This window comes from Equus caballus, chromosome 1, assembly GCF_041296265.1.
Source record: "Equus caballus isolate H_3958 breed thoroughbred chromosome 1, TB-T2T, whole genome shotgun sequence".
NCBI classification, from domain to species: Eukaryota; Metazoa; Chordata; class Mammalia; order Perissodactyla; family Equidae; genus Equus; species Equus caballus.
The window spans coordinates 86,698,864-86,721,216 of NC_091684.1; the positions used below are offsets into that span (position 1 = coordinate 86,698,864).

Consider the following 22,353-nt stretch of genomic DNA (forward strand, 5'->3'; position numbering starts at 1 on the left):
TCTTGGAGATGGGAAAGATCTTCAGAGGGGTGTAAATTAAATTAATTCATCCCAATGGCTCAACGAATGAGATGCTGTCCTATTTTTAAAATACTTTTCTTGAATGGCTTGGCAGGCTATGGTATGTTAACTAAAGAATGCTGTTTTGTTATTTGACATGAGAAGAATATATCTGAAGTTATGCAAATTTTAAAAGTCAAAACAGAATACTTAAAAAGTTTACATATATAGGGGCCGGCCTGGGGGCGCAGTGGTTAAGTTCACTCCTTCCGCTTCTGTGGCCTGGGGTTCACCAGTTCGCATCCTGAGTGCGGACCTAGCACCCCTTGTCAAGCCATGCTGTGGCAGGCATCCCACATAGAAAGTAGAGGAAGATGGGCACAGATGTTAGCTCAGGGCTAATCTTCCTCAAAGAAAAAAAAGTTCATATATATAAATTTTGTATATATATTCCAAAAGTTTATATATATATACATATATATATTCCAATGTACCAGGCAACATGTTAGGCAGTAGAGATACAGTGAGTAAAAAATATAGCTTTCCTGGAGCTTAAATCTAGTGGGAGTTAGACATTAAGTAATTACATATATGTATTTTAAAAAGTGCAAAGGAATGATATTAGTAACTGTTAATGCTTATTGTGGTCTTTGTTCTTGCAAAGTTGCTGAGATTGATAATACTGTTAAAAGGTCTCCCTTTAGCAACCCCATCTCGATATTTAACCAACCCTTCTTGCATAGCTAATCCTCTTCCGGCTTGTATTTACACAGTTCATTATAACATAAAGTGACAAGTGGAACCTCAAGGGAAGAATTTCTGTGACAGGTTGGAGCAAGCAAGAAATTCAGGTGGTTTTTCCAAATAGAAAAATGTTATTGAGTCCAAGTGCTTTTTAAAAAACTTTTTATTTTGGAAATTTAAAACATACACATAAGTAAAGAGATAGCATGATGAATTCCCATCCACTCCTTGTCTAACTCCAGCAATTATCAACATGGCCCATCTTTTTTCATCTACACCTTGCCCACTCTTTCCCTACCAGTGGCTCATTTTGAAGCAAATCTCAGACTTCCTTTAATCTATAAAAATTTCAAAACTGATTGTTAGACTTAAAGGTTTAATAAGACCCAGCCTCAATTCTTTGGCCAGAAGACTTCATAGGTGTCATGTACTTCCAATTGCGAATCATCAGGTGGCACTTAAGTCTGGTACTTTTTCTCTTAGCAATAATCGTACCTCAGATAAACCTCATTGGCTACAATACTGCCACAGCGCAAAACTGGTTGTTTTTCTTTGTATGATAGCAAGACTGGTCAGTGGTTTCAGATGTTGTTAGCCTTATCCATCTATTACAAAGTTCTTACCAGTTTTTGATCAAATGGTTTTTAGAAACTAGCTATTGCTGGTCATTGCCTAGATCCATTATTTCATTAGGAATTGAAAAGTGGTGATATATCAGTTCCGTCATTTCTTCTGCATTTATGAGTTGGAATTCTTCAATAAGGAAATACTGTTTCCTTCATCAACTATTTGGTGAAGTTTATGCCAGAAAGGCAGGGTAAGTGCTGGTTTCTTCCCTTTACTTAGGGGTTTTCTTAATAATAAATTTGTTCCCTAGCCTCCCTGAAAGGTAACCAAGGAGTTGGTTTTTAAAAGTCATTATGAATTCATGAATATTAATATATTTGGTGTGTTTATTACTTTTTTTGATACTTCAATTATTCCATGTTTAACCAGAGGATTAACCCTTTGATTGGCTTTTGACACATCCCGGTCATCTTAGATAGTTTCCTTACTTTCTGGTATGACAAGACGTCCCAAGCTATCATTTTCATTTCCTGCCAGACCTGGATTTAGCAGTTTCTCCAAGGAAACTGTTAGTGGGAAATGGTATATAGAGACCACCATTTGGACTAGGGATGACCACAGCAACTGGGTTGGTTTCTAGACTTCCTCAGTGGGTGGAGCTAGGAAAAATTTTTTTTAAAAAATCTGAGTTTATACCATTTCTCTTCATTCAATTTAGGGTTACAATGTTTTCTCTTAGTTTTTTAATTTTATATTTACGTCTCATTTTTCTTATGAAAATCTTGGTTTCTAACAACCTAGTCTGCAATCCTATTATATATAATAAAATTTCAGGACAAAAAGATAAATATCATAACAATATGATTACAAAACAAAAATCAAGGTTTATTTGCAGTTTTTTGTCTGTCCTTAGGCTATATCTCACAAGAGATATATAATCAAATTTCTGTGTTTTAAAGTAATTTGACAGTGCTACCCAAAGCAATCTATAGATTTATTGCAATCACTATCAAAATCCCAAAAGCACTTTTTGCAGAAAAAGAAAAAAACAATCCTAAAATTCATATGGAATCTCAAGGGACCCTGAATAACCCAAACAATCTTGAAAAAGAACAAAAAGCTGCAGGTCTCACACTTTCTGATTTCAAACTATTACAAAACTAGTAAGCAAAATAGTGTAGTACTGGCATAAAGACAGACATATAAATCACTGGGATAGAATGAACCCTGAAATGAACCTTTGCGCATATGATCAAATGATCAACAAGGATGCCAAGACCACGCAATGGGAAAAGACAGTCTCTTCAACAAATGACACTGGGAACATTGGATATCCACATTCAAAAGAATGAAGTTGGACTCTTACCTTACACTGGATACAAAAATTAACTCAAAGTGGTTTAAAGACCTAAACGTAAAACCTAAAAGTATAAAATTCCTAGAAAAAAACAGAGAGAGAAAACTTCATGACGTTGGATTTGGGCAATAATTTCTTGGATATGATACCAAGAGCACAGATAACAAAAAATAGACAAATAGGACTATATCAAACTTAAAAATTCTGTGCATAAAGGACATAATCAACAGAATGAAAAGGCAACTTATGGAATGGGAAAAAACATTTGCAAATCATGTATCTGATGAGAGGTTAATATCCAGAATGTATAAAGAAATCCTACAACTCAGTAGCAAAATAACAAATAAACCAATTCAAAACTGCAAAGGATTTTAACAGACATTTCTCCAAAGATGATACAAATGACCAACAAGCATATGAAAAGATGATCAGCATCACTAATCATTAGATAAATGCAAATCAAAATCACAATGAGATACCACCTCAAACTCATTAAGATGGCTATTATAAAAAATAATAATAATAAGTATTTTGGCAAGGATGTGGAGAAATTGGAATCCTGTGCATCTTTCTTTTTTCTTGTAGTGTGGTTTTCTTTTTTTATTAACAAAGGTAACCTTTTTCGTATATTACTTGCCAATTACATTTCTTCCCTTTTTTTATTGCAGTAACATTGGTTTATAACATTATATAAATTTCAGGTGTACATCATAATATATTTCAATTCCTGTGTAAATTACATCATGTTCATCACCCAAAGACTAATTAAAATCCATCCCCACACACATGTGCCTAATCAGTCCTTTCGCCATGCTCCCTCCCCACTTCCCCTCTGGTAACCACCAATCCAATCTCCGTTGCTATGTGTTTGTTGGTTGTTGTTTTAATCTTCTACTTATGAGTGAGAGCATATGGTATTTGACATTCCCCCTCTGACTTATTTCACTTAGCATAATACCCTCAAGGTCCATCTATGTTGTCACAAATGGCCGAATCTCATCATTTCTTAGGGCTGAGTAGTATTCCTTTGTGTATACATATACCACATCTTCTTTATCCATTCGTCCCTTGATGGGCATCTAGGTTGCTTCCAAGTCTTAGCTATTGTGCATAATACTGCAGTGAACATAGGGGTGCATGAATGCATTTGTTTTCAAGTTCTTTGGATAAATACCCAGCAGTGGAATAGCTGGACCATAAGGTAGATCTGTTCTTAATTTTTTGAGGAGTCTCCATACTGTTTTCCATAGTGGCTGCATCAGTTTGCACTCCCACAAGCAGTGTATGAGGGTTCCCTTCTCTCCACATCCTCTCCAACACTTGTTGTTTTCTGTCTTGCCAATTATAGCCATTCTGATGGGAGTGAGGTGATGTTTCATTGTAGTTTTGATTTGCATTTCCCTGACAGTTAACGATGTTGAACATCTTTTCATGTGCCTATTGGCCATCTGTATATCTTCTTTGGAGAAATGCCTGTTCAGATCTTTTGCCCATTTTTTTAACTGGGTTGTTAGTTTTTTTGTTGTTGAGATGTATGAGTTCTTTGTATATTTTGCATGTTAACCCCTTATCAGATGTGTGGTGTGCAAATATCTTCTCTCAATTATTAGGTTGTCTTTTCATCTTGTTGACGGTTTCCTTTGCTGTGCAGAAGCTTTTTGATTTGATGTAGTCCCATTTATTATTTTTTCTTTTGTTTTTCTTGCCCAGTCAGAATGGTACTTGAAAATATGCTGCTAAGACCGATGTCAAAGAGCGTACTGCCTATGTTTTCTTCTAGACGTTTCATATCTCACAGTCAAGTCTTTCATCCATTTTGAGTTGATTTTTGTGCATGGTGTAAGATAATGGTCTACTTTCATTCTTTTGCATGTGGCTGTCCAGTTTTCCCAACACTATTTATTGAAGAGACTTTCTTTTCTCCATTGTATATTCTTGGCTCCCTTGTGTAAAATTAGTTGTCCATGCATGTGTGGGTTTATTTCTGGGCTCTCGATTCTGTTCTATTGATCTATGTGTCTGTTTTTGTGCCAGTTCAGGTTAGCTGGGTTTAAGGGCTTTGCAGAATGGGCAACAATCATCCCAAATCTCCTTCTGCTTAGTGGTTATATCCATTTTTTTCTCTATAATTTAGCTGTAATTTTAGCTATAATATTGCACCTTTTAAACTCTATCTTAGGAAGGTGAGGCTAAATTTTATGGTATTTTGCATTTGAGCCATAAGTAAAGAGTTGTTGTTTATTTTAATAAATAAAATGGTTTACTTTAATAAAAGTGGTTTCCAGCTTAAACTCTGACTGCCAACTGGCAAAACCTTAGGATTGTGTGAGGTGAGGCATGTTGATACTTTTGTTTATTTAAAGATGGGAGAGGCAGGAAAAACAGCAAACCATGCCATACCTGGAGGTGATATGGAGCTTTATGCTTAAGATCCTGAGCTTCGGAGTTGAGAAAGACAGGGAACTCAGTCCTGGTTTGACCATATCTAGTTTAGGTAAATTGTCTTTAAACATTTCTGCTCACATAACCTCTAACAGAATTTTGAAAAACTGTGTAATTTTTCCTATAACATTGTACTGGAAGTCCTAGCTAATGCAATAAGGCAAGAAAAGGAAATAAAAGGTATACAGATTGGGAAAGAAAACATAAAACTGTCTTTGTTCACAGATAACATGATCATCTATGTAGAAAATCCGAAAGAACTGACAAGAAAAACATCCTGGAACTCATAAGCGATTACTGCAAAGTTGCAGGATACAAAGTTAATGTACAAAAGTCATTGCTTTCCTATATACCAACAAGGAACAAGTGGAATTTTAAATTAAAAACACAATACCATTTATATTGGCACCCCCCAAAAGTGAAATACTTAGGTATAAATCTAACAAAATATATTTGAGGAAAACTACAAAACTGTGATGAACTAAATCAAAGAACTAAATAAATGGAGAGATGTACCATGTTCATGGATAGGAAGACTTAATATTATCAAGATGTCAGTTCTTTCCAACTTGATGTATAGATTCAAGGCAGTCCTAATCAAAACCCCAGCAAACTATTTTATGGTTATTGACAAACTGATTCTAAAGTTTATATGGGAAGGCAGAAGACCCAGAATAGCCAACACAACATTGAAGGACAAGAACAAAGTAGGAGGACTGACACTACCTGACCTCAAGACTTACTATAAAGCTAGGGTAATCAAGAAAGTGTGGTATTGGTGAAAGAACAAACAGAACAGTGGAACAGAATAGAGAGCCCAGAAATAAACTCACATAAATATAGTTAACTAGTCTTTGACAAAGGAGCAAAGGCAATAAAATGGAGCAAAGATAGACTTTTCAACAAATGGTGCTGGAACAGTGGAATAACCATGTGCAAAAAAATGAACCTCGATACAAACCTTACACCCTTCACAAAAATTAGCTCAAAATGGATCACAAACTTAAATGTAAAACGTAAAACCATAAAACTCCTAGAAGATAACACAGGAGAAAACCTAGATGAGCTTGGGTGTGGCAATGACTTTTTAGATACAATACCAAAGGCACAATCCATGAAATAAAGAATTGATAAACTGGACTTCGTTAAAATTAAAAAAAACTTCTGGGGCCAGCCTGGTGGCACAACGGTTAAGTTCACTCATTCTGCCTCTCAGTGGCCTGGGGTTCACTGATTCAGATCCCCGGTGCAGACATGGCACCACTTGGCAAAAGCCATGCTGTGGTAGGCGTCCCACGTATAAAGTAGAGGAAGATGGGTATGGATGTTAGCTCAGGGCCAGTCTTCCTCAGAAAAAGAGGAGGATTGGCAATAGTTAGCTCAGGGCTAATCTTCCACAAAAAAAAAAAAAAACTGCTGGTGAAAGACAATGTCAAGAGAATGAAACAACAAGCCACAGACTGGAAGAAAATATTTGCAAAGGACACCTCTGTTAAAGGGCTGTCATCCAAAATATATAAAGAACTCTTAAAGCTCAACAGTAAAAAAAAAAACCGATGAAAAAATGGGTCAAAGACCTTAACAGACATCTCATCAAAGAAGAAATACAGATAGCAAATAAGCACATGACAAGATGCTTCACATCATCTGTCATCAGGGAAATGCAAATTAAAACAACAATGAAATAATACCACATGCCTATTAGAATAACCAAAATCCAGAACACTGACATCACCAAATGCTAGTGAGGATGTGGAGCAAGGGGAACTCTCATACATTGCTGGTATAGCCTCTTTGGAAGACAGTTTGGCAATTCTGACAAAACTAAAAATATTCTTATCAGCAATTGCACTCCTTGGACCCAAAGGAGTTGAAAAGTTATGTCCACAAAAACCTGCGCATGCATATTTATAACAGTTATGTTCATAATTGCCAAAAGTTGGAAGCAACCAAGATGTCCTTCACTAGACGAGTGGTTAAACAAACTGTATTACATCCAGATATTCAGTGCTAAAAAGAAATGAGCTATTGAGCTGTGTTTCCACTGACCTCTCCCTTCCATTGATCCTTTAGGCCTAAAGGTGGTAACATCTGCCTACATTTGTTAGCCCCTAGTTGGTTCCTTTAACTCTGATAGTTTCTTGGTTAAATTGCCCTGATAGAACTTACCATATGTTTCCCCATAAAGACACTGATTGGAACTAGTAGAGATTCTAAATTCTTGCTATCAAAGATAACCTTTGGCTTCCTAATACAACAGTTGCCTGTTTTCCTGTCTGTCTTCATTCCTGGACTTGTTGGCTCCTTGGGGTTGGGGACTGTCAGAGTTGTCATTGTATTCCCAGAAGTTAGCAGGAGGGCCTGACCACAGCAAGTGCTCAGTAAATGTTGGTTGAATGAATTAATGTGTTTTCTCCTATTAGTGTCTATTTAACATTAAAACTAGAAACCATCTAAAAGAGGTAAAAGCAGTTAGTCCAAGGCAGTCATTCCCGAAAAATAGCCCTTTTCTGAGGCAGTTCATGTCAGAGACAGACACTTAGAGGAAGAAGAAATCCTTGCCACCTATTTCTCTTTATCAAGGGAAAATGGGCTAAGTAATTGTTGTTATTTGCCTATTGCCCACTCGGGCCGTCACAAAGCTCAGGCTGAGTGTTTACTTAGGCCTAAACTCCACCATTTCTCCAGGGAGCCCAATAAAAATGTGCTGTTGTCTTGACAAAAAGAAAGAGAGGAAAAATTAGCAAACAAAGGAACACTTCTTTATAAAATATATTCAAGAGTTAATGTCCTCATGAATAACTACACTTAGGTTGAATTTAGAGTATTTTATTGAATTGAAAGTGAAGCTGTTATACTTTCTGCATCTGTAAAATCTGACTTTTTTTTCCCTAAAGAATGGCACCTGAGTTAACATCTGTTACAAATCTCCATTTTTTTTCCTCCTTCTTCTTCTCCCCAAAGCCCCCCAGGACATAGTTGTATATTCTAGTTATAGGTCCTTCTGGCTGTGCTATGTGGGATGCCGCCTCAGCATGGCTTGATGAGTGTGCCATGTCTGTGCCCAGGATCTGAACTGCTGAAACCCTGGGCTGCCCAAGCAGAGCATGTGAACTTAACCACTGGGCCACAGGGCTGGCCCCTCTAACATCTGACTCTTGATGAATTCCAGAATCCTTCTAGTTCTAAAATTATGTTTATGCAGGCTTTTATGCATACCATAGTGGGCAAATTCTACTAGACTGCTAGATTTTTGCCAGCTATTTTTTTTGTCAAATATTATTTTCATGATGATATTACTAATAGTAGCACATTAAAAGCAGAGAAATATTTTCAGTTGGTTGAAACGTTTACTTCATCACGAGCTTGTTTCTCTGAGGCTCAGCTGAATGTCTTTTAGATCTTTTTTTCTGTGTGTGTCTAACTTTTTTCCTAGTTGTAAATACAAAATCTATACAAGAAGAGAAGTTTCACCTTAGCCTCCAATTCACTGGAGCTTTAACAAATTTGATGGCTCGTGAAGAATTTGTACGTCACCGTGAAAAGCTTTGAAGGACACTGACTGCTGAGTTGTGCAAGTGCTTCCCAGCAGCAGAAACAAAACTTTTAAATCTGAACGATTAGGCAAGAAATCGTCTTGGTTTGACAACCACAAACATTGAGGAACCCTGCGCCCCTCATGTTATCTGCATATCATCACCCTTTTAATCTATAGAACAAATTCATTGAAAAAACCATTACTATAGTCGTGAAAACTGTTAACGGCTCAGTTCACATTATGACCCAGCTGTGGGAAAATTTTTGTGGGACCCTTGAGGGTGGGGCTTTTAGAAGAATGAGTCATCAAAAAAGTCACCCAGGTAATTTAGCACAGGAGGTGGAATTTGAGACCACCAGCTCTCCTTGCGTTTTATTCTTCCTTATCTACCTTGTAATATCCAACATTGTTAACACACCCATTTTGTAGGTGCTGGGGACAGAGATATACCAAGAGCTATAATCAGCACCCAGAATTGGAGCCATTCAAGTTGTAAGTATTGTCAAAATTCTGCCCGCTGTGGGTTTGGTCCTGAGAGCTGTACCTCATGGTAAAGAGTCCTGACTAGACCCTAAGACAGCCCCGTCAGGGGGAAGAGGCCCTGGCCACAGGGGATCAGGCGACCTGTTTCTGGGAACAGAGCCATCTGTTTGTGTAGGACCCAGGTCACATTTTAAGGACACTTTGACCTTTAGCACTTCAGGTGGTGAGTGTATTAGTTTAACCACTGCACTTACTCATAATAGTCAGACAATTCAGGATTAGGCATATGAAAGAGCAACTATTAAGAGAGACAGCCCAGTCCCCCTTGAGAGTTCTTCAAGGATGAACCCAAAAGATTTGGGAAACAGAACTGTGCATGACCACTAGTTCAGGCATTTAAAGCTGGATTCATTTAGAAGCTAAGTATTTTGAAAGAGGTAAAGGCAATGGACCTTAAAATCAAATATAATCCCAAATGCACAGGTGCCTTCTTCCTGTAAATTTCCACCATCCCTCCTGACAAGCTGTAGGAGGAAGGGAGCTAGAGTGATTTTAATGGACAACCTCTGACAGTGGGCAGACTGCCTGCCAGGACTGACCCCTGCCAGCAGGATGAGGGGCAAGGTGAAGCTGAGAGACTGAGCATATCTAGGCACCCAGCAGTACATTTAAAGAGGGCTCTTAACCAGTCCTCTGGGCCTGGGGCCAAGCAGCAGGTCCTTCTGTGTTGTTTTAGTGCAGTGAGCACTGGATTTAACTGGGAGTTTTCCTTGGTGAACTATCTGTGTGCCACAGAGGTCAAAAGAACCCCAGCTTTCCCAGTCACCCCGCCCCCCCCAGGTCCCACCCTATAAACTCACACTCTTCTTTCTAGAATGCCACCTCGTGGTGAAGTGACATGTTGCTTTAAAAGACAGAAGATGGGTGGATGAATGGATAAAGAAGTTGTGGTATAGGTATGCAATGGAATATTATTCTGCCATAAAAATGAGGAAATCCTGCCATTTTCGACAACATGGTTTGACCTATAGGGCGTGATGCTAAGTGAAATGAGTCAGACAGAGAGAGACAAATACTGCATGATCTCACTGATATGTGGAATCTAAGAAAAACCCACAAACTCAGAGAAAAAGAGATCAGATTATCTGTGGTTACCAGAAGCTGGGGTGGAGGTGGGGGGAGTAAGGGAGAGTGGGTATCGGAGGAAGGTGGTCAAAAGGTACAAACTTCCAGTTATGAGATAAATAAGTACTAGGGACGTAGTGAACAACACGACGACTATAGTTAACATGCTCCATGATACACATGAAGGTTGTTGAGAGAGTAGATCCTGAGTTCTCATCAGAAAGAAAAAAAATTTTTTTCTTTTTATTGTATCCATATGAGATGAATCTTAACTAAACTTATCGTGGTAATCACTTCACAATATAAGTCAAACCATTATGCTTTATCTCTTAAACTTCTACAGTGTTGTATGTCAGTTATATCTTAATAAAGCTGGAAAAAAGTTTTTAAAAGGAGGAGGATTAAACCCAGCTAATACTTCAAACCTATGTGCCGTCCCAACTTCCTTTAGAAATGCATAAAGTTAAGACACATTTGTTCGAGATCTTAGCCCTTTGGAGATAATTTGTATTTGGAGGTGTTCAGGAGAAGATGGTAATGTGGGGTTTTTAAGATTCCTAGGAGTCCAACTCTGCTAGAAGACAAAGCTGCACAGTTCATAAAAATAATCAAGGAATTTTCCTCTATAAGTAACCAGCTTTTCCCCAAGTTAGTGTAGTATGTGTTCCTCATAATTACATACTTATCACTTCTTTTTGGTCTATCTAAACACGTTGGCAAGATTATACAATGACCTTGTATGCCTAGTAAGATAGTTATTTACCCATTCCTAACACAGAGTACTATGGCACGAAGGCCTTAACAACCAGGGAGACAGGCATTTAATTTTCTATCACAGCAGACCCCTAATCTAGCCAGTCTGTTGAGGGGATATCACGTCCAAATATTTAAGATCATTTCTGGCTGTTTAATTTAGAATTCTTGGCTTTACCAGCTGACCACCCTGCCAAGAAATGTACTAGTAAGCCTAGCAAGATGACTTGGCTCCATCCTATATGCTAGTGTAGACATGGAGCTCCATGGCATCCTCTAAAAGGCACTAGAGGCCTCTTCTGCCTTCGTTCATCTCTGCCAACCTTGAAATGGAATGTTTTTATTTCATCAAAGGAAAATTCAGTGCCTGGCCTGAGGATCTTGATTTTTTTACATCAATTTTCTTCTTGATTTTTGCGTGGCTCATGTCTGCTCCTCTCTTTAATTGAGTGATGTGAGCCTGTGGCCTCTCTGCGCCAGTTGCCTGGGGAATTTGGTTGAATGTCACTGATGCAAAGACATTTAATCGCAATTGTACACTTAATTGGATGTACAATTCTTGTTCTGCCCATGAGGCCTGAGTGAGCCTTTAGACATTTTTAACCTTGAATAAATTTCTTGTTTCATTCAAGTAGAAAGTCCAAAGGCTACTTTCGTTGTAAGGGAGTTTTTGTAGTTATTGTTTTGTTTTTAATGAAATCATTTTGACCATGCATGTTTAGTATAAAGTCAGTGCACTCTCATTATAGAAATGATAACGAACAAAAAGAACACTAAAGATAACTACCATCCCACATACCAAGGGCCATCACAGAGAATGAACATCTTCATATGCCAATAAAGAGACTGTGCTTTTCCTGCAACATTTTTTTGTGTGTGTGAGGAAGACTGGCTCTGAGCTAACATCTGTTGCCAATCTTCCTCTTTTTGCCTGAGGAAGATTGTCCCTGAGCTAATATCTGTGCCAGTCTTCCTCTATTTTGTATGTGGGACGCTGCCATAGCATGGCTGATGAGTGGTGTGTAGGTCCACGCCCAGGATCCGAACCCACGAACCCTGGGCCATGGAAGCGGAGCATGCAAACTTAACCACTACGCCACCGGGCCAGCCCCAACATCACTTTTTATGTGTAGAAGTCTATGAATGAATACAACTTTGCAGCGTTTTAAAAAAAAATAATCTTTTCTAATAATCTAGGTCTTGTAAATATTTAATCTGAATGTTGTAATTCGTGTAACGTAGCACTAATCTGGTTTTAGGAAAGTTAGGTCATCGGGGCAGCATTTAAGGGTCCCTAAAAGCAATTCCAGATGTCCTCCACAAAAGTACTGCACCCCAAGTTGGTGGAGGTGTGTGTGGAAAATACATGGTTTGTTCTTTGAAATTTCTTTGTTTCAACAGATAGTTTGTAAATACATTGATACTGCAGTTTATATAATTTTTTCTTTTTAGAAGCAAGTCTTCTCTTCAAAACAACTATATGAAATCAAGTAGCTATTTAAGAACTTTTAATGGTACTGGCCAGGCAACAAAAATTTCAGACCATGTCCATGGGCAACTCTAACACCTGGAGGCCCCCTTTGCTCCCCAAGTCTTGTTCTCGACACGGCCATTGTGCTCGGCATTTTTGCTGTTCCTGCTCTGGGTTTTTGCTGAGTGTTGTGGGAGTGCAGGGGGTCAGGGGCTGGCCTTTGAGGAGCTGGCTGCACGAAAGGAAGTCCCAATCGAAGCAAACCATTCCTTGGACCAAAAGATTCTGCCATAAAGCAGTCTGGCTAACGTGGTCTCAGGAAACGAGGGATTAATGTGTACTAATGGATGTGTATCTGGGAATCCAGCGTGCCTTCTCCGGGGTAAGCTAGGGTCCACTGTTCACCTCTCTTTTTTCCCTCAAATCCCCAAAGGCAGAACCTGTTTTCTTTGTTTTTCCTAAATCTGCTGCCACCTACAATTCCCTCGGGCACAGTGGAGTGGAATGTAACCATTCCAGTGTTCCCCCCAGCTTTCCTGCCACCCCACCCTCTCGCCTACTTGTCTCTCCTTCCATCTCCCTTCCCTTCCTTCCTTTCTTCCTTCCTACCTTCCTTCCCTCCTAGATTTTACTGAATTCACTGTAGGGAAAAAGACAGGGCTTTTGAAAAACAAGAGTGAAATTATAGACGTTCCAGAAATCTTCTGACTTCCTCGTGATAGTAATTTCTGAATGTGTATTTCTTCTCCTTCTGTCCTTAGGTTGTTTTGAAAGCATAGCAGTGGTTTAGCACAGAGCCTCTGGGACCAGACTCCTGGGTTAGGATCCTGATTCCACCATCTACTGGTTGCGTGACCTTAGGCAAGCAACTTAACCATTCTGTGCCTCACTTTTTTCATCTATAAAATGGGGATAAGAAGAGTACTTACCTCATAGGGCTGTGAGGACTAAATGAGTTAACACAGGTAACATACATAAACATGTAGTCAATGCTATGTAAGTATACCAGGCTTAATACTTCCAAAATTCTGGAAACCCCACAACCCTTTTGGTTTGGATATGACTTTTGCTCCTGAAGAAGCAGGTAGAACAAAAGACAGGAATTATTTAAGTGCCACAGTACTTATATCTCAGAGGTGCTCCAGAATATCTCCATAGTAACAGAAAATAAGAATAGGTTACACCTTGTCTTAACATTTATCATATTTTATCTAGGTCTTTCCTTGCAAAATAAGACAGCCTAAGAGCACAACACCAGTGGGGGTGGAGAAAGTGGAGACATGTTGTCCGACTCAATTCATACAACATAGGTAGCTGCTATCCCAGCCGGTTATGGGGATTTGGGAGAGGTGGTTGGCCAGGTCCAGGAACAGACACTACATTCCCCAAGTAAAAGGAGGGCGTATACTTTAAATACTCTTGGCATTTAACCTCTCGTGATGTTCTGAATAAGTATTCTTTTCATTCTTGTGCCAGTCATTCTATTTTGTGATATGCAGAATGAAGACCCAGAACTTCACAGGAGTGGGTCTTAGAACTAGTTTGTTATCTAACTAACGATTTGATCGGTAGAGCACTCTCAGAACTTTACTGAAATACAGCTCTATCGATGTGCCATTCAGGTTTCCTGACTTGGCAGAGCTAAGAGTATTTCTGCTTTCATTCAACCTGTGAAGTCCCTTTACTGATTAAAGTATCTTCATTGTAGACACTTGGAGCTATAGCTTTGATGATTCCCTGGGTATTCTCCACCCTAGGCCCTCAATAATTTTTTTACTGTGTTAGAGAGTTGATATTTCCTAAAAGTATTCTGGATTCAGTCAAACATGTTGACATGCTCTGATGGTTAATTTTATGTGTCACCTTGACTGGGCCATGGGATGCTCAACCATTTGGTCAAATATTATCCTGAGTGTGTCTAGTACCAGGAGTTGGTGTTTTTAGGTGAGATTAACGTTTGAATTGGTAGACTGACTAAGCAGATTGTTCCCCTTAATGTGGGTGGGCCTCATCCAATCAGTTGAAATCTGAATAGAACAAAAGTCTGACCCTCCCACAGGTCAAAGGTAACTCTTGCTGCCTCATGGCCTTGAGCTGGGACGTTGGTATTTTGCTGGCTGCAGACTTGAACTGAAACATCAGCTCTTCTTGGGTCTTGAGCCTGCTAGCTTTCAGACTGGAATTTAATACCATCGGCTCTCCTGGGTCTCCAGCTTGCAAAGTCACCCTGCAGATCTTGAGACTAGTCAGCCTCCATAACTGCATGAGCCGATTCCTTATAGTAAATCTCTTTCTATACATATACATACCTCCTATCGGTTCTGTTTCTCTGAAAAACCCTAACTACTACACATGCATTTTGAAAACTGACTCTTTGTTAGCTATGATAGGAAAAACCTGGCCCAGTAGGCCCGAAGCTGCTTGATCCAGCACTAGGGGGAAGAGATGGGCCTGAGAGGGCAAGCAGTGCTGGCATGGGCTGCCCTGGACTCTGGGCACACTGGTCAAAAGGCAGGGTCATGTCCCGCTAGTTCATCAGGGCCTGCCACAGTGCTTGCACAAGGGCATTATTTGTTGAATGAATGAAGCTTTCGGAAACCTTCCAATGAATACCTCCCCCATTTGAAAGCTTTCTAATTAAATATTTAAGTGTTAACTTGGAGCAAAACATCATCTGCACAGTTAGCCTTCTTGTTGAGAGCTAAATAGTCCTTGCCAAGAAGAGATAAGACAATGTCCATTATGTATTTTTTCTGAGTGCTGTGTAAAAGACTTTTGTTTTCATGAATGGAAGTAAAATTACATCCATCAAGGACCTGAACGGAATATTGCTTCTAACTACCGAGAGTGTGTTTGACTTGGACCGAGTTTTTAAATGAAGTTTTAAATTGAGTTTTTAAACAGTATTTAGGCTACAGTGACCATGAAGCTTCCTCACTATGCCTTCACTTACAGGGACCGTAATTTTATTTGGCTGCAAGTGGGAGGGTGGCGGAGCGCAGGGGAAGCAAATCAAGGAATGAAGCAGGGTAGTAATTTGACTTGATTTTGACTTTGGATCACTTTAGGTGGATGAGGGATGGCCTGTGAAGGGGTTGGTGAGGCAGAAAAGGAAACTGGGGGGCGGGAGGTCAGTTATGATTATGGCAATAGGCGAGGCAAGAGAAGATGAGGCACTAGGCTGGCCTTGGCCGTAGGGACTGAAGCGGGGTCCTGATCAATAGGATGTGGTCATGAAGGAGGGCAACACCAAACTTGAATTCCCAGTTTCTTACTGGAGTAAAAGGACGCTCTTCACCGAGATAGGTAATTTAGAGGGAGGGGCAGGTATTGGCCAGGAAATGATGTCTGCCTTTTTTTTTTTTTTTTTTTTTGAGGAAGATTAGCCCTGAGCTAACTGCTGCCAATCCTCCTCTTTTCGCTGAGGAAGACAGGCCCTGAGCTAACATCTGTGCCCTCTTCCTCTACTTTATGTGTGGGATGCCTACCACAGCATGGCGTGCCAAGTGGTGTCATGTCTGCACCTGGGATCTGAACCGGGGAACCCCGGTGGCGCAGCGGTTAAGTGCGCACATTCTGCTGCGCCACCGGGCTGGCCCTGTGTCTGCCATTTTTGATGTATTATGTTTGAAGCACCTGGGACTTGCTCAATAGAAAATTGCATATATGTATAGGAGGCATAAGAGGTGGTCAGGGCTAAGAAATAAAACCATGGTCACCAGCACAGAGGTGGTAACTGAAGCCAGAGAGATTGAGGATAATGTGAGACGGCGGGGAAGCGAAAAGGCAATGCTGAGGGCCACCAACATTTAATGAGATAGGCGAGGAAGAGGCGGCTACAAAGAAGAGGAGAAGGAAAAAATCAGAGTAGAAAACAACCAGGAGAGAATGGAGTCTCAGAAGCCGAGGGAGCGATGAATTTTAATGTTAAATGTAGCAAAAGGAAAATTTTTCCTGGCTCCTCACTTCCACCTGTGCACATGAGGCCCTCAACAGCCCCTGAGCCTCTCCAACCAAAAATGGTTCCCTGGGAGCCCTTGGGGCATCGCACCTGTGTTTCTCTCCCATGGAATTTTCAGGCTTCTCTGTAAGAGGCATTTCTCCCCTGAGCATGGTGGACTCTTCCAGCCACATAGCCGTGGTTCCACAGTACCTGGAGGTCAAGGGCACTGCTCCTCCCGACTCTGCTGTTCATGGCCCTTTTCTGCCACAGGCTACCCTGAGCAGTCAGGGTGCCACAGCTTCATGGAGATTTGTGACAGAGTGAGCTAGGATGGTTCCCTCTCCTTTGAGTCACTGTTTGTTAGAGGTGTGTTATTTGTTGGAGGAATCTCAAAGTTTTGGACATCCCCTGGGGGAAGATTCAAGAAACACCTACTACGGTGTGATTAAAATCCCTACTTCCTTCCTATGAGTATGTGTTGGTTCCATAAGAGTTTGTTATGCCTGGTTCCTAAGCTCAGAATCTGCTTTTAGGAGGCCCAAGCAAATGTGACTTCTGTGGGAAGACCTAATTTCCCCAACACACCCCTACCCATCTAGCAGTAGCCATGGCTTGAGTTCGGTCTCAGTCTCAGTAGCTCCTTGAATCCTGTGTGACCATTCTCTGTTGGGTCTGTCATGCCATTTTGTTAACCGATTTGACCCTCACCAGTGGACACTAGAGCCACCCATGGAGAAAGGTGAGCTCTTTTCTACATAAGGATATGGATTGGTATGGAAAAGGGGATGGCTACAGTAATTAGAAGGGCGTTCTTCACCTCTGTCACACACTTTCATTGGAGTCAGACTTCAGCAAGTCACAGGATCCAAGGGGAAATTTAGATTTCCAGACAGAAAGAGCAGACAACTCTTTCAAGAGGCTACGCTGTAAAGGAAAGGAGAAAGATAAGATGGCAGGTAGCTATGGACAACCATGAAGTTGAACTTTTGGGGTTTTTTGTTTGTTTTTTTTAAGGAGGGAGAAATTTGAATGAAAGACAAATATCAACAAAATTTATTTTTTGTCTTGAATTTATGTACCCTCTGTTTATGAGATCCAGTTGGTTCTCTTATGCTGTTATTTTTTGAGTCCACACCAAACATTTGATGACTTTCTATACTTTGTATAGAAAAGCTACAGCCCTGATCACTTTGGCCTCATCAGTGTTTTCTCCTGTCCTGAGAGAGGGAAGGACCAAGGGGCCAGCAGGGTAAGGTGTTTGGATGAATGGTGGCATTGGGAGCAGAGTCCTCAGCTCCACAGACCCTCTGAGGAACAGGATCTTCAGCCCTGAGTCAAAACAAGAGAGCAGAGAGGGGCTGGCCCTGTGGCTGAGTGGTTAAGTTCGTGCGCTCTGCTGCAGGCGGCCCAGTGTTTCGTTGGTTCGAATCCTGGGCACGGACATGGCACTGCTCATCAAACCACGCTGAGGCAACGTCCCACATGCCACAACTAGAAGGACCCACAACGAAGAATATACAACTATGTACCGGGGGGGATTTGGGGAAAAAAAAAAGGAAAAAAATAAAATCTTTAAAAAAAAAAAAAACAAAAACAAGAGAGCAGTGGTTCATCTTAGCTGTTACCACGGAGATGGATGACCTACCAGAGGGCTTTTGTCATCTTAGCTCTTACCATGGAGACGGATGACACGTTGCCTAGCTGGGCTCATGAGCAGTCTTCACTGACTGATAAGACCAGCTTCTTTCTCACCTTCCCCCTTCCCGCCTTCTCCTCCATTCCCACCAGCTGCAGACTCCTGTCTCTAAGCTGGGAGCTGCTGTTTCTGTTTGACTTTCTCCTGTGGGGACAGCTTTGATTATTTTTTAAGCTTTTTTTTTTTCCATTGGGATACAATTCACATAACATAAATTTCACCATAGTAACCATTTTATTTTATTTTTATTTTATTTTATTTTTTTGAGGAAGATTAGCCCTGAGCTAACATCTGCTGTCAATCCTCCTCCTCTTTTTGCTGAGGAAGACTGGCCCTGAGCTAACATCCGTGCCCAACTTCCTCTACTTTATATGTCGGACGCCTACCACAGCATGGCTTGATGAGCGATGCCATGTCCGCACCTGGGATCCAAACCAGCGAACCCCGGGCCGCTGAAGCAGAACGTGTGCACTTAACTGCTGCGCCACTGGGCCGGCCCCCATATTAACCATTTTACAGTGTCCAATTCAGTGGCTTTTAGTATATTCACAAAATTGTGCTATTGTAATTAATTCCCTATGTAATTCCAGAACATTTTTGCTTTGATCTCTTCAGCCCAGAAGATGAATGGAAGGGGATGGACTTCATCAAAATAAACAAGACTTCCCAGTGTACCAGAGGCATTCGTGGTTTGGTAAACAAATCCTCTCATTTTTATTTTCTATTTATAAACTTTTTCCTCCTCAAGGGCCATGTGATTATGAAGAAAGGCTTTGCTATATTGAGAGTCTTTCATTTATTTGTTCATTAGCTCCATTTCACCCATTCAGCATATTTAGAATCTCTTCCAGGCCAGTTAGCCCTGATGATGAAGAGGTGAATAAGAGAACAAGGCGCCTGTCCTCTGGGGTTTGCAGCCTAGCGGGGACGACACTAATAATCAAGTTATACTATTGTGATTAGTGCTATGAAGGTAAATAATAGGAAGACAACCAAGTCTGGGAGTCAGGTGCAATTTCTCTGAGAAAAGGGCGTCCAGGGTGAGACCTAGGGGCTGTGTAGGATGAGCTATGGAAGGACAGTGCGTCCAGGAATGAGTGTAGCTGGGGTATGGACAGGGGTAGAGGAAGCAGCACATGCTGAAGCCTTGGGCAGGAAAAAGAATGGGAGCCATGAGGACCTAGAAGTCCAGTGTGGCTGAAGCATCAGGAGCTGCAGGAGAGTGGCGCAAGATGATGCTAAGTGGGGGGTTGGAGGCAAGTCACACAGGGCCTTGTAGGCATATCGAGGATTTGGGACTTTATCTTCAAAATGGGAACCCACTGAAGGGGTTAATGTGGGGATGACAGGATCCACCAACTATATGGAGACCAGCTGGGAAGCCATTATAGGGTGAGAAAGGGTGGCTGCTCAGGTTAGGATGGTGGTCATGAGGATGGAGAGGAGGGAAGAGATTTAAGTGATATTTGGGAGGTGGACTAGACAGGGAAGGGGAGAGGAAAGTCTGAAGGATGGTACCAGCAACAAGGTGGATGGTAAGATAAGGAACTCGGGTGAGAACAAGTTTGCAAGGAAGGAGCATGGGTTCAGTTTAGGACAGGTTGAGTTTGAGATGCCTGTGAAGCATCCATGTGGAGACATCAAGTTGATAGTTCGGGATGTTTGGCAGAAGCCTGGGCCAGAGATACAAAGTTAGGATGGGTGGAAAGTAACCGTGAAATCTCCCTTCACATACAGATATTACAGCATCTGAAGCATTTTATCAGGTTGTTTATTTATCCATCTTTCTTCCTACTTCAGTGATTCTCAATTTTTTAGTGAGGAAGATTGGCCCTGAGCTAACATCTGTTGCCAATCCTGCTCTTTTTGCTTGAGGAAGATTGGCCCTGAGCTAACATATATGCCAGTCTTCCTCCATTTTGTATGTGGGAAGCCGCCACAGGATGGCTTGATGAGCTGTGTATAGGTCTGCATCTGGGATCTGAACCTGAGAACTCTGGGCCACCAAAGTGGAGCTCGCTCACTTAACCACTACACCACCAGGCCAGCCCCAAGTGATTCTCACTGTTTTTGTCCTGCCCATTCCTGGACCTGTGTAGCACTCTCTCTAGAAATGTCTCTCATCGTGTACAGTGATTCTCCCTGGGCTATAGGCTCCGTGAAGATAGGAAGATGTTGCTTATTTTTGCATCCCCAGCATCCAGGACATAGTTTAGAAACTCACTAGGTTTTTGATTGATGACTGACCAACAGAAAACATGAATCAATGACTGTGTTGGAATCTACTTAAAAGCACCGATTATAGATAGCAGTTGACATCAATCTTTTATTTTTAAACACCCATTATTATAGTTAAAAATAATCTTTATTTATTTATAAGAAAAATATAAAATCATACAGGGGATCAAAATGAAGGCAGCTTAAAAAGTACAGCACAAATATATATATAAACATGTAGTACCACAAAAACTCGTAGTTTAAAAGCATTGCCTTCATCAGCTGAAGAAATGTCCTCCATGAAGCTTCTGAGGGCCTGCCTCAAAGGAGAATGGTCACTGGCTGTCACATAAAATGGAAGAGCATGGCTCAGCTCAGGAAGTCATGAGAAGCTACCCTTTACATTTCCAAAAGGGTTGACAAAACTCAATCATTTCATTTCGAGTTGCACTGTCAGCTCCTTTGATCTCTTCAGTTCAACTGCGGAGCTGATTTCTAGGAGGCATCCTCAGCTGAACACAGCCACAGGAAGAAAGAGAACAGGCTCTCCTCTGCTGAGGACCACAGGTGCGGCACCCACTCCCCCAGAGGCTCCAGCAGGCCCAGCACATGGCTGAGCATCAGGGCCATGATCCTCTCTAAACACAAGAGAAGCAAGTCTTGCCCCATCCATTTATGACCAAGTGCACAGGGTTCAGAAGATGGAATCTGAATTCCCAAGTAGGAAATCACAGAACAAACGGGGGGAATGTTTCCCGTCACTTCCTTGGGCATATGTAGTTATGTATGTTTCAGTTACAAGGGCAGAAAACAGTGTTAATGTTATCAGGCCCAATGTGTCATTAAATGTGAAAGACAATCCAACAAATTGCTTCCGCATGTGTAAGTCAAAAAAGGAAGCAGATGTTAGCCTGCAGCTGGGACAGAAAAGGCCATGGGCATATAGAGGAAATCTGATTCGAGAAATGAGGGGATGGTTCTAAAGTTAGCAACACAAAGAACAGAAACATGCACTCAAAGGAGAGAAGAACTACACAACAGGGAGGGCAGACGTGGAAAAAATGTTCTAAGGAGGATAGTCCTGGCTCAAAACTAGACAAAACAGATTTATTCATCTAAAAAAGAAAGGGAAAGAAAATATGCCAGACCTTACTTATTAATATTGTATTGAAAGGAAGACGTGTTTATATTACATATTATAGAGGAAAAGGACAGGCTAGTGCTCCTGGTCGATGTCTGCACAAGTAAGGGAGCTCAACTCCTCTGCCTTGTTACATGAAAGCCACTGTTCCTCACAATGGTAAAGAGAGAGCATTGCTACGCTGAGAGAGAGAGAGACCAAATGCCCACAGACGGCTCATCCTAACTCGACATGGAGGAAAAGTCCTACTGAGTGCTAAAAGTAATTCCCAGAGTATGGAATTCTGAATGACGGGCTGAGGTAATGATGGGCACCTTCAGGAGGCTGGCACCCCCATCTCAATTATACCAACCTCAATCTGCTTATACCTGTCAGTTTGTAAAAGAACTCTCCTCTTCCTGTCTTAGCCAGGCTGCTCATAAGAGTTCCAACAAACAACCAATAATTAATAGAAGGTTGGTCCTAGGTTGGTCTTAACCAAGCCATGAAGGATGTGTGTGTAGATTTTATACTCCAGCAGAGGGCAGTACCACATAAAAATTACTATTAAGGAAAAACTGAGGTGCAGCCTCTTTTGTCAATTACCCTGAATTTTCTGTATTATTGAATAATTATTATTTACTGTCACAAAAACGGGTAACTTGTTCATACGGTTATCTTGAGTATCAATGGACAATCCTGGCAATCAATTTAAGCCCTAACAATTTTAAATCTTACAATTTTACATAATACTTGCTTTACGTGAGTCTCTCTCCTCTCACATGAGTCTTCCTTTGTGTGTGTATGTGGATGTGTGTGTCCTGGGTGTGTGTGGTGGCTAACACAGCTTTACTTTCCATTCTCTTGAGTCTAGTAATTTTTTCTTGCGGCCAAATA

General features: G+C 41.0%; 1 long non-coding RNA gene and 1 pseudogene across 2 annotated transcripts; one reads left to right on the plus strand and one right to left on the minus strand.

The window, feature by feature from the left end:
• The first annotated feature begins 4 nt into the window (after positions 1-4).
• On the plus strand, positions 5-18,902 carry LOC102148322 (uncharacterized). Of its 2 annotated transcripts, XR_002809693.2 has the most exons (5): positions 5-121; positions 9,078-9,140; positions 10,006-10,087; positions 13,242-13,341; positions 18,735-18,902. It is a non-coding gene; the product is annotated as an uncharacterized lncRNA (long non-coding RNA). The 2 variants fall into 2 exon arrangements; XR_001379017.3 differs by lacking the exon at positions 10,006-10,087 and having other exon boundaries at positions 18,735-18,793.
• LOC111769807 (U4 spliceosomal RNA) lies at positions 1,216-1,284 on the minus strand (annotated as a pseudogene).
• Positions 18,903-22,353: the final 3,451 nt, after the last annotated feature.